Source organism: Eschrichtius robustus, chromosome 3 (genome assembly GCF_028021215.1).
Source record: "Eschrichtius robustus isolate mEscRob2 chromosome 3, mEscRob2.pri, whole genome shotgun sequence".
NCBI classification, from domain to species: Eukaryota; Metazoa; Chordata; class Mammalia; order Artiodactyla; family Eschrichtiidae; genus Eschrichtius; species Eschrichtius robustus.
Genome location: NC_090826.1, coordinates 149,098,260 through 149,111,001, shown reverse-complemented (window position 1 = coordinate 149,111,001; position 12,742 = coordinate 149,098,260). Strand labels below are relative to the sequence as shown.

Below are 12,742 nucleotides of genomic sequence, written 5' to 3'. Positions count from 1 at the left end.
CCTACTTGTGGACAGAAATCAAAAGAGAACTGGTCCCAGAAATAGGTTCAAATACACACAAAATTTAACATATGATAATGGCATTTCAAATCAGAGACTATTCAATACACAGTTCAAGGGCAACTGGCCAGTCATCTGGACAAAATAAAACTTGATTCTTGCTTCCTTTTTATGGCAAATGAAAAACAAAACTGTAGAAAGTACTAAGATTTAACATGGGAAAAGAAAAAGTAAAAAGGTAAGTGCCAAAATTGGGGAAAAAAATTTGTATCTTGTAAGATCAACAAAGGCCCAATAATCTTAATATATAAAAAGTTCTTAGTAATAAATAGACAAGCAGCCCAAAAGAAAAATCAGTAGTTCACAGAATTTATATAAACGTTTTTAAAATATAAGATGTTAAACCTCACTCATAATTTGAAAAATTTAAATTAAAATGAGTTGCTTTCACCAATCTGATTGGCCAAGATTAAAGTTTAATAATACATAACACTGAAAACAGCGTGGGGGAAATAGGCACTCACACACTGCTGATAGAAAGGTAAAAGGGTGTAAATTTCATTGACGGATAATTGGCAATAAATATAAAAATATTTTTTAATATATATATATATCACTGAGCCCCCAAATTCCTCTTTTAGAAACTTATGTTCACAAAGGCAACTTTTTTTAACAAACTCGTCAATGGAGCAATGTAAATGGCAACAGCAAAAATACTGGAAACAACTCTAGCGTCCATCAGTGGGGGACTGGGAATAAAGAGAGAATACCACACAGCTGGTAAAAGAATGCAGTGGATTTATGTGCTAATATGAGATGTTCCCCAAGATGCATTCTTTTTTTTTTTTTTTTTTCTAATTTATTGTATTTTTGGCTGCATTGGGTCTTCACTGCTGTGTGCAGGCTCTTCTCTAGTTGCGGTGAGCGGGGGCCACTCTTCATTGCAGTGCGTGGGCTTCTCATTGTGGCAGCTTCTCTTGTTGTGGAGCATGGGCTCTAGGCACACGAGCCTCAGCAGCTGTGGCACTCGGGTTCAGTAGTTGTGGCTCACGGGCTCTAGAGCGCAGGCTCAGCAGTTGTGGCGCACGGGCCTAGGTGCTCTGCGGCATGTGGGATCCTTCGGGACCAGGGCTCGAACCTGTGTCCCCTGCAACGGCAGGTGGGTTCTTAACCAGTGCGCCACCAGAGAAGCCCCCTCTAAGATGCACTCCTAAGTGACAGAAAGTTCTTAACATGCATAGAGTATATTTGCATTTGTACAGAAAAAAGATGGGACATACACATGCTTGCGTGTGGATGAAAAAATTCAGGAAGGATACCTAAGAAACTAGTAACAGTGATCACCTCTACAGAGGAGACCTGAGGGAAGAGATAGAAGACACTTATATTTTGCTCACTGCACACCTATGAACTGTTTAATTTTATCACGTGCATGTATACTTTTTCAATTGAAAGAAAAACTTAGTTAATAACAAAAATAGCAGCAGCAGCAGCAAACATTATTGTGGAAGGCATGGAAATGGACTTGAAACACAAAGTAGGTTTTTGGTAATGGAAGGGAAGACAGTCTATGTGATACAAACAAGAACTGGGGCAACAAGGCCAGAATATGAAGTGTTTATTTGCGGTAAGAGGAGATATATCCAAAAGGGATGAAGGCTAAGAGAGAGAAATATTGAGTAGGGAAGATTAGGCCAGATTATAGAGGGCCTTGAATATTAGGCAGAGTAATTTAAACAGGATGAGAAAGGAAAAAGGAAGCCACTGGAGAGGAATAACGTCATCTAAAGTGTTGGGAAGATTATTCTGGCAATGGTAAACACAACAAGTTAACAAAGAAAGGTGAGAGGTAAGGAGCCATCCTGTAGCTTATGGCAGTAATCCAGGCAGGTTGTGACTGGTGATGACCTGAACTAGAACTCGGTGGCAGGAATGGAGAGTTGAGGATAAACATGAGAGACATTTTGAAGGAGATTGTATACGAGGGAATGAACAAGAAGGATTCAATTATTATTACAAAATTTCAAAACTGATGACCAGAGAATGTTGGTTCCATTTACAAAGACTGAGAATTTATGTGGATAAACTAATTTTTGAGTAAGAACAGAAAACAGGAAGAGATATGAAGTCCAAGAAGAAATATCCACCAGGCATTTGGAATCTGAGATGTAGCAGATTTTTTTTTTTTTTTTAATGGGCATGAAGTTGAGTTTTTAAATTTTTATTTATTTATTTATTTATGGCTGTGTTGGGTCTTCGTTTCTGTGCGAGGGCTTTCTCTAGTTGCGGCAAGTGGGGGCCACTCTTCATCGCGGTGGGCGGGCCTCTCACTATCGCGGCCTCTCTTGTTGCGGAGCACAGGCTCCAGACGCGCAGGCTCAGTAATTGTGGCTCACGGGCCTAGTTGCTCCGCGGCATGTGGGATCTTCCCAGACCAGGGCTCGAACCCGTGTCCCCTGAGTTGGCAGGCAGATTCTCAACCACTGCACCACCAGGGAAGCCCTGTAGCAGATTTTTAACTGGAAGACTCTCATTAGAATTCTGGCTTTGCCGCTCACCATCTCTGTGATCTGAGCCAATTACTGAAATCTTTGAGTCTCAACTTCTTTGTAAAATGGGGGTAAAGATTTATACAGAATTTATACATCTCTGGAAAAACATATAAAAAATTAGACACTGGTTGCCACTGGGCAAAGGAGCTGAGTGGATCGCAGAAGAGTGGGAAATATTTTACTGTATAGCCTTTTGTAGCATTTGAATTTTGACACATGAATATACTGGCAAAGAAAGGAAGTGAAATTTAAAATAAAATATAAGGCGGGCAGTGATATCTATTGTCTGTAAGATTAAACAGCTACTGAGAGTCAAAGCACTTCACAACCTCTGCAAGCTACTATGCTGGAGAGCAACTGAGCTCAGGTAAGAGGACTAGACTGTTAGAAGACGCATGTGCTTATATTAATGGAAGCCCTCAGAGTGGCAGAGAAGAAATGGAAGAAAGGGCCTAGACTGAAGTCAACTCAAAGATTCAACTCCGAGGAAAAGGGGGAGTGAAGAATCCAGAGAAGGTGCAGTTCAGAGAGCGGGAAGAGTAAGTGAGGACAGTTAAGGACCAAAGAAAGGGGGTGCTGACAGTGTCCAATGTATCAAAAGGAAAGATGATAAAGGCAGAAAAAGGCTCTGGATTTAGCATTAAGAAGAACACTGGTGATCTTTTAAAGTAACTAAGCAAAGTAATAAGGAAACAGACCTATAAGCAAGTATGTTAAAGAACGAGTAGGGGATGAAGATATAAAAGCAGATATAGGGCTTCCCTGGTGGCGCAGTGGTTGAGAATCTGCCTGCTAATGCAGGGGACACGAGTTCGAGCCCTTGTCTGGGAAGATCCCACATGCCGCGGAGCAACTAGGCCCGTGAGCCACAACTACTGAGCCTGCGCGTCTGGAGCCTGTGCTCCGCAACAAGAGAGGCCGCGATAGTGAGAGGCCCGCGCACCGCGATGAAGAGTGGCCCCTGCTTGCCGTAACTAGAGAAAGCCATCGCACGGAAACGAAGACCCAACACAGCCAAAAGTAAATTAATTAATTACTTAATTTTAAAAAAAGCAGATATAGATGCTATTTTTGAAGTTCAAAAGAAAGCTTTTTTACAAAAGAAAAAAAAAGTCATTGCCATTTGGTAATATTACAGTTTTAATTTATTTATTTAAATACGTAGGCTACCTCCATTTATCCACTTTTTACTGCCTAAATTGTTCTGCCTTGTACTGTTAGTTTGTACTTAGGAATAAAATTATTAACCAAATAGCCCCATAGGTTATGTCCTGTATTTACACATATTCAAAATTATGTCTTATAAAGTGCTCTATGTATAACAGATATTTAACCTTTTGAGATAATCAAGAAGGTTGAGACATGTTACATAAGATGATGATATTAATAATTTTAAAGAAGAAAATATTTACCATTTAAAAAATTGAACAAAGTGTTCGAAAAATCTATAAAATTATCTACAGTGTTATCTTCTAATTTCTGTCACTTTGCACAGTACTGGATACCTAAAATGATCTCTGTAATTACATACTGGTTTAAAGGTCCATTAATTCAATGTAGTAAGCTTAATGGAGCACATCAAAGTTCCCCAGAAATAGCACATCAGTCATATTTCAATGATGAAATATGGTTCAAGTTTCTGTTTCAAGGATGTTACCTGTTACAAAATTGTTCTTACCAGGACCATTTTTCAAATGAACAAAAAGGAAAAATCTAACTCTTCAAATGGAGCCCCCTTTCTCACACACCACCACTGTCACTGTCACTGTCACTGACTATTTGGTCTGAATTTCTCTCTCCAGGCTGGTTTAACTCACTGCTCAACTGAGGCTCTGTCCTGAATTACTGTTTTCTGGGTCAGCTCCTAAATGGGGGCTTCTCCTCTACTATAGAATGGGACTGGCCACCAGGGATGTGTTCCAAAAAAGCATGGCAGAAAGTTTATAATCTTCAAAATAAAGAAAAATGTCATGTTAAAAGTACTCTGTGAAGGGGATTAAGAGGTACAAACTTTCAGTCATATAATAAGTCACAGCATGTGATGTACAGCATAAGAAACATGGTCAATAATACTGTAGTAAGTCTGTATGAGGACAAATGGTTACTAGATTTATTGTGGTGATCATTTCATAACGTATTTAAATATTGAATCACTATGTTATACACCTGAAACTAATATAATATTGTATGTCAACCATACTTCAATTAAAAAATAAACAAAAGTACTCTGCCAGAGGCATAATACCTCTAAATTTTCTATGTCTCCATTGTACTAACTACAAAAAGAAAAAGATTATTAAAAGAGCTAATTCTCATGTTTAACTTGTCATTCCTTCTAGGATCAGGTAAGATACAATCAGAAATCTTAGGAGAGATCAAGTCAAAAATAAAATTACGTCTTTGAGAATACCCAGAACAAATAATCTTTTGCTGTGTAACAGACAGGTTGCATAAATCAACCTCTTCAGATAAGACAATAACATCAGAATAGTGTAAACTATTAATACTGATCAACACAAATGGATATTATAGCAAGACATATAAAAAAAAATCCAAAGAGAAATACAAACACATGAAAAAATATTTTTGTTCCTATGAAATTATTTGTTTTTGACTACCTTAACAATGATACGCTATACTTGGGCCTTGATTTAGGCCCTTCCTTCCTTCAGGTTTTTAAGACATTCAGAATGAAAGTATTTCCTTTAAACCTGGAATATCTGATTACAGGTGGAAATTATAATACCTACGAACACACCCGTAAAAATAGCAATAGAATGCACACAATTTGCACCTGAAATACCAAAACTCAAAAATCAATCAGCAGTGATAAGACTGGCTGAGAGGAAGAAAGGGAGGAAAGAATGAAGAAAGAAAAGAAGGAGGGAGGAAAACCTTGAAGAAAAATAATTACTCTTGGTGACTGAGAGTAAAATTTAAATTTGAAATCAACAAGCTATTACCTTGTAAAGGTTAAATCATTAGAACTGTTTTCTTCTGCTCTATTTCAATATTTTCAAAAATACACCCAGGCTTTGAAAAAATGATTATTTGACCACATCCATTTAATTAAAATCAATATGCTCAGATTTCAGGCACAGTGGGAAAAAATTCTTTGTGGGAGAGACAAATATTTAATAAAATGTATTTTCAATTAAAAAGAACTAAAGAAAAAAGCCACAAGAAAGATAAAGATAAATCAGAACAAAAAACTTCAAGGAAGATGTGGTATATTGAAGAAATACTCCTAAGCTGTGAAATCAACAAAACAGTTAACACTTAAGTAACCATTAATGTGGTTGTGAGGTTCAATGCAAATATTACAAAAAAAATTTCATACGATAACTGCATAGTATAAAAAAAGTAACTGGTAATTAAATTCCAGATTATTTTAACAACATACAGGGGGAGGAAGGAATGAAGGGGAGTAGAAAAGAGGAGAATTTAAGCCTGCTAAATTTGCAATATTTCAACCACCATACTTTTCATTCCTTATAGAGATACACAAGTTCTTATATTAATATATTAAATATAAAGGTAGGAAAGTAAGAATAATGTTTAATTACCATGCTAAAATCTTTTTAATTCACTAGAGAATAAAGCAACAGTGAAAACTTGACCAAAATAACAAAGTAATGAAACAAAGGAAACAAAAAAGGACACATTATAAACAGTCTAAAATAAGACTGTTTATAAAAGAAGTACAAAAACTCGGTTACATCAATAAATGTAAATAAGTTATACTACTAAAAAAGACTCAGATTTAAGTCTAAAGAGGTAAATCTAATTATATGCTATTTATAAGAATCAAACCTAAATGACAGAGAAAGGCTGAGGATAACAAAATTGGCAAAGACCTGATAGATAATGTGGAAAGAAAAATAAACAAGAGGCAATATTAATATTACATAAAGAACTTGAGGCCAAAATAGCTTTAAATAGGAGAGAGGATTCTTTTACATTAATAAAAGTTCTATCTGTGGAACAAGATAGCATTAAGATTTTTAAATTAAAATGGTTACATATAAATTGGCATGAGAAGCTAATGAATATCAAAACTTCACAGATCAAAAAGAGAAACTAATTTAAGATATAGTATACTTGAATAGTATCAATAAGATTTCATACAGTTTTATACTGAAATATATATTATTAATATATATTAACACATAATATATATATTATATATTTATCTGTATTACTTAATATATATATTACATTATATAGAAAATATACTCTTTTCAAATTCTGTGAACTGTTTACAAAAAATGATCCTACACTGTGCCACAAAGAAACCTTAACATGAGGAATTAATAAGAAAAGGTTAACAACAACAAAAATTCCATCAACAAATATAAAAAGCTTATCACGTCAAAAATAGAAACTTCCAGTTATAAGAAAAATAAGTACTAGGGATGTAATGCACAACATGATGACTGTAGTTAACACTGCTGTATGTTATATAGGAAAATTGTTACAGTAAATCCTAAGAGTTCTCATCATAAGCAAAAGAAAAATTTTTTCTTGTTTTTCTTTTTATCTATATGAGATGATGGATGCTAACTAAATTGACTGTGTTAATCATTTCATAATATATGTAAGTCAAACCATTATGCTTAAACTTATGTATGTGATGTATGTCAGTTACATCTTAATAAATGGGATAAAAGAAGAATAAGAAAAAAGGGGATAAAAACATTATTTAAACTAATTCCATGGTCAAAGAGGAAATCAAAACTGCTCTCATGGAAATTAAAAGAACAAAATCATTTACAATACAGTCGCCCCTCAGTATCCGCAGGGGTTCCAGGACCCCCCCCCACTCCCTGCTGAGGATACCAAAATCTACAGATGTTCAAATACTACTGGTGTAGTATTTGCATATAAATTGCATACGCACATCCTCCCACATACTTTAAATCATCTCTAGATTACTTATAATACCTAACACAATGTAAATGCTATGTAAATAATTGCTGGCAGGTGGCAAATTCAAGTTTTGCTTTTTGGGACTTCCTGGGATTTTCTTTGCAATACTTTTTTGAGTCATTGGTGGTTGGTTGAATCAGCAGATGCAATACAGAGAGACGATTCTGCAACCAAAAACCATGAAACACCTAGGGATATCTCACAGAATATGAGCAAAATTTGTATGCTGAAAACTAAAAACCACTGATGAGAAATTGAGGAAGATCTAAATAAATGGAGAGATATGCCATGTTCATAGATTAGAAAACTCAATACTATTAAGATGTCAATTCTTTCCAAATTGATCTATAGATGCAAATACCAATCAAAATTCTAGCAGACTTTTTTGTAGAAATTGACAAATTGGTTCGAAATTTTGTATGGAAAGGCAAAGGACCTAGAACACCCAAAATAAAGAAATACAAAGGTAGAGGACTCACAGTACCTGATGCCAAGACTTACAGAATTCCAAGCTACAGAAATCAAAATTGTGTGCTATTGACTTAAGAACAGATACACAGACCAAAGGAACAGAACAGAATCTAGAAATAGACCTATATAGATAAGGTCAACTCATTTTCAACAAAGATGCTAAGGTAATTCACAGAGAAAGGATAGTCTTTTTAACAAATGGTGCTGGAACACCTGGCTATCCAAACACACCTCGATTCTTACCTTGCACCATATACAATAGTCAACTCAAAATGGATTACATAGAGCTAAATATAAAACTTAAAACTATAAAACTTCTAGAAGAAAATATATGAGAAAATCTTGGAGACTTTGGGTTAGGTAAAGACTTCCTAGATAAAAAACAAAAATACAACCCCAAAAGGAAAAAAAAAATTGATAAACTACATTTCATCAAAACAAAAAAACTTCTGTTCTTCAAAAGATACTGTATTCAAGGCACATACTGGCAGAAAATATCTGCAAAATACACATCTGATAAAGTATTTGTATCTGGAATATATAAGGAGCTCAGTAACAAGAAGAAAACCTAAAAAAAAAAAAAAAGCAGCATAAAAGATTAGAGCAGGCACTTCACTAAAGAAGAGATCTGGATGACAAGCCTATAAGATGTTCAACATCATTTGTCATTAGGGAAACGCAAATTAAAACCACGATGGGATACCACTACACAACTATTCAAAAGGCTAAAATTACAAAACCATACAATAAAAAGTGCTAGCAAGGATAAAGAACTACAACTCATACATTGCCGGTGAGTATGTAAAATGGTACAGCCATTATATAAAACAGTTTGGCAGTTTCTTACAAAGTTAAACATACATTTACCACACAACCCAACAATTCTACTCCTAGGTATATACCCAAGAAATGTCCTACAAAGATCTGTACAATAGAAGCTTTATTTACAATAGCAAAAAAACAAAAACAAAAAAAACCTGGAAACAATTCAAATGTCCATGAAGCTGTCAACGGATAAATAAACTATGGTCCATATACTGGGATACTACTCAGCAGTAAAACGGAACGAACTACTGCTTCATGTTACAACATGGGTGAATTATGCTAAGCATTATGTTAAGCAAAAGAAGCCATACCCAAAAGGCTACATATTGTATGATTCCATTTATATTTTGGAAAGGCAAAATTATAGGGATAGAAATCAGTTCAGTACTAGTCAGGGGTTAGGAGAAAGACTGACTAGAGGGGCCCAAAGGAACTTTGGAGTGATTTGAAAATGTTCTATATCACAATTGTGGTGGTAGTTACACAACTGTACACATCTGTCAAAATTTGAACTGCATATCTAGAACTGTGTACCTAGAAAAGTTTCTGTAATTAAATTATACCACAAAATCTGACTTAAAAAGTGCATTTCAAATTAATGGCAAAGGGAACACTAAAAGTTGTAATTTATGGAATGTGGCCAACCTACACTAAGAAGAAAATTAATAGCCTTAAGTGCTTTCATTATTAAACAGAAGAATAAAAATAAATGTACCAACCACTTGAAAGGCACAAGAAAGCCATGCTTCTGGCAAGAAAAGGGGAATATAAACACAAACACAATAGTAAGAATAAAATAAAGGTAAAATTTTAAACACGGAGATACTAAAAATTATAAAGGTTCTTTATACTGATACTAATGAATCTGCAAAATAAATTAAATGGAAAACGAATTATCAAAACTGATTCAAGAGGTAGAAAATTTTGATAGGGCAATAACCATGTAAGTAATTGGAAATATTCTCAAAACTCTATCCCTGGAGGAAGTTCCAGGTTCAGATGGACTTAACGGCACTTTCAAAGCTATACCCTCAGAAGACCGAAAATTCTTATGTCATAGCTCTTAACCATTTCAGAGCATGGAAAGAGCAACTATTTACACTGAATTTACATTTTATTTACAACTACTTACATAATATTTACATTATATTAGGTACTGTAAGTAATCTAAAGATGATTTAAAGTATATAGGAGGATATACATAGGTTATATGCAAAAACTATACCATTTTATACAAGGAACTTGAGCATCTGAGGATTTTGGTATTCAGCAAGGGGTACTGGAACCAATCCCCCAAAGATATCAAGGGACAACTGTATAGCAATTAAAGGAAAAAAACATGCAACCACATGAGTGAGTCTCATCAGTATAATGTTGAGCAAAAGAAGTAAAAACAAACAAAACTAAACAATATTTTTAGGGAGGCATATATATAGGTGGTAAAACTATAAAGAGCAAAGAAATGATTATCACAAAGGTCAAAACAGTGGTTTCCATTGGGTGGGTATTAAGGCTCTGATCAGGGAGAACCATGTGAGAGAAGGAAGCAGGGTTCTGTGATTTTGCAGTGTTCTCTTTCTAGCTGGATGGTGGTTACATGGGTTTTGATTTACAATTATTACTTAAACTATTAAATATACATTGTACATACTTTTTTGTATGTGTGATTTATCTGAAAATAAGGAAAGAAATGAGATGGAATAATACAGTGCTCTCACTTGGTTTGGTTCCCTAAAGTGACTGAGCATATTCTCTTCTTGGATAATATGTTTAGTAGAAAAAAACACCAGAGGACACAGAGCTCTCTTAATTCTTAATTAAGTCCTCTTAAGAAGCTCTCTTAAGCATATTAAGCCTCTCTGAACCCTAATTTGCTCATCTATTAAGTGCAAATACTAATTACTGTCCTTATGTCTTGGGATATTTGTGACTATCAATCATAATATACCAAACATGTTTAGAAAACTGCAAACAAACAAAAAAAACACAGCAGCTCAGTTTTCATAATCTGAAATTCAAAGGTTTTTGTTACACTGTAGCTATGATCATATCAAGAGATAATAAAATCCATGAAAGTAAGATTTATTTCTGACAATTTTCCATTTCACTTCAAGCAGCATTTTTTTAAAAGTGGTGCATCTGTCATCAGTAATGGGTAAACAAATAGGGTTCCACTTTGAGAAAAAATAAATATAAAACATTAATTTAACCTAGGAAATACTATAAAAGATGTCACATTAAAAGTCTAGAGATTGAGATCTGTTCTTGTATTTACAAAAGAAAACTTAAGAATGTCTTTTCCTCTGTGTGAAAAGGAGAAATACACTTCACTAAGTTACCCATCCAGTACCTTTCTCTAATAAATACAGTCAGCACCAAAACTGTTCTCCCTAAATTGAGTAAAGGAGACAAGAATAACATAAACAATTTAACTGGGCTTCTCAATTAGCCTTGGTGCTGCTATGGGACAATTAAAAAGAAACTGAGAGGTAAGTCTAATTCACTAAAACAAACCTAAACATTAAAGGATGTAAATTTTTCAATAACTAAGTAATATCTTTGTATGGTGACACAGCATGTGTGATCACACAGCATGGTGATCGTTTTGAAATGTATAGAAAAAGATTACTATGTTGTGTAACAGAAACTAACACAGTGTTGTAGCTCAGTTATACTTCAAAAGCAAGCACACAAACAAACAAACATACAAACAAACTCATAGATAAAGAGATCAGATTTGTGGTTACCAGAGGCAGGGGGTAGTTGGATGAAAGCAGCCAAAAGGCACAAACTTCCAGTTATAAGATAAATAAGTACCAGGAATGTAATGTATAGCATGATAAATATAATTAACACTGCTGTTAAGTTATGTATGAAAGTTGTTAAGAAAGTAAATCCTAAGAGTTCTTATCACGCAAAATATTTTTTAAATTCTTTAATTTTGTATCTAGGAGATGATGGATGTTCACTAAACTTATTGTGTAATAATTTCATGATGTTAAGTCAAATCATTACACTGTACACCTAAAACTTATACAATGCTCTATGTCAATTATATCTCAATAAAACTGGAAAAAAAATAAAGGGAAAAAAAGAAAGAAGTTTTATATATTTACTTTGCCACTTCTAACTTCTGCCACCAATATCAACAATGCTCTTAGAAATTTTTTAGATTGAAACACTTAGAAAAAGACAAAGATAATATTGGGTTGGCCAAAAAGTGCCTTCGGTTTGTAAGTAAAACTAAAAGACACCTTTTTCATTTCCACCAAAAGCTTTACTGAACAACATATTCACCCTTTTGTGCCACTACCTTCTGTCATTTTTTAGGCAACTTCATAATTCCATCTTCCCAAAACTTTTTATCTTTTTGAGCAAAGAACTGTTCCAGGTGCCTTTTACAGTCTTCCAGGGAATTGAAATTTTTTTCCATTAAGAGAATTTTGTAAAGACCAAAACAAATGGAAATCCGAAGGTGCACTGCCTGGTGAATACGGCGGATGAATCAGAACTTCCCAGCCAAGCTCTAACAGTTTTTGCCTGGTCATCAAAGAAACAATCTGTCTTGCATTATCTTGATGAAAGATTAGTCTACTGACTAATTCTAGACACTTTTCGTCGAGTGCTACTTTCAGTTGGTCTAACTGGGAGTAGTACTTGTTGCAATTAATCCTTTGGTTTTCCGGAAGGAGCTCATAATAGAGGACTCCCTTCCAATCCCACCACATACACAACATCACCTTCTCCGGATGAAGACCGGCCTTTGGTGTGGTTGGTGGTGGTGGTTCATTTCGCTTGCCCCACGATCTCTTCCGTTCCACATTACTGTACAGTATCCACTTTTCATCGCCTGTTGCTATTTGTTTTTTGTTTTTTTTTTTAACATCTTTATTGCAGTATAATTGCTTTATAATGCTGTGTTAGTTTCTGCTGTATAACAAAGTGAATCAGCTGTACACATACAC

The 12,742-nt window shown here is 34.7% G+C and overlaps 1 protein-coding gene across 2 annotated transcripts in view; it reads right to left on the bottom strand.

Moving 5' to 3' along the window:
* The window catches only part of INTS7 (integrator complex subunit 7), a 94,918-nt gene that overhangs the window by 50,367 nt on the left and 31,809 nt on the right, over window positions 1-12,742 (bottom strand). The gene's annotated exons all lie outside the window — the stretch shown is intronic.